The following is a 481-nucleotide window of genomic DNA, read 5'->3' as shown; positions in this document are numbered from 1 at the left end:
ACTCGTTCTCCCTCCGGTCTAGCTCGCTCGCAGCTTTTTTAATAATATTATTCTAAGCGGGCATGAGGCGCGGCGGCCGGCGCCCTGATTGGTCCGGTTATCTGACCCGGGGCCTGCCAGTGCCAGACAATAGTCGGAGTCAAATTATTCGCCATAGAGACGCTGTCAGTCACTGGTAACCCGAGCCTCGGCGGGCCGGCCCGCTCCCCCCCGCCCGCTCCGCTGACAGATCGCCCTGCTCCGCGCAAAACGGAGGGCGGCTCGACTGGAGCCTGGGGCGCTCTGAGAGCCTGGGAGGCGGAGAGGGGCCGGGTTGGGGCCGGCAGCGGTGGAGATTGACGGGGCGGATGCCCAAAGAAGGAGGGAGGAGGAGGACAGGAGAGCAGGGGGAGCGGGCGAAGACGAAAAGGGGTGGGTCGAGGTGGGGAGGGAGGAGGAGAGAAGGGAAGGCGGAGACCGTTTAAGGGGGTGTCCGGGAGGA

This window comes from Colobus angolensis, unplaced genomic scaffold (genome assembly GCF_000951035.1).
Source record: "Colobus angolensis palliatus isolate OR3802 unplaced genomic scaffold, Cang.pa_1.0 Scaffold15, whole genome shotgun sequence".
Taxonomy (NCBI): domain Eukaryota; kingdom Metazoa; phylum Chordata; class Mammalia; order Primates; family Cercopithecidae; genus Colobus; species Colobus angolensis.
The sequence above is the reverse complement of the archived record's forward strand: the minus strand, read 5'-3'. Positions refer to the sequence as shown.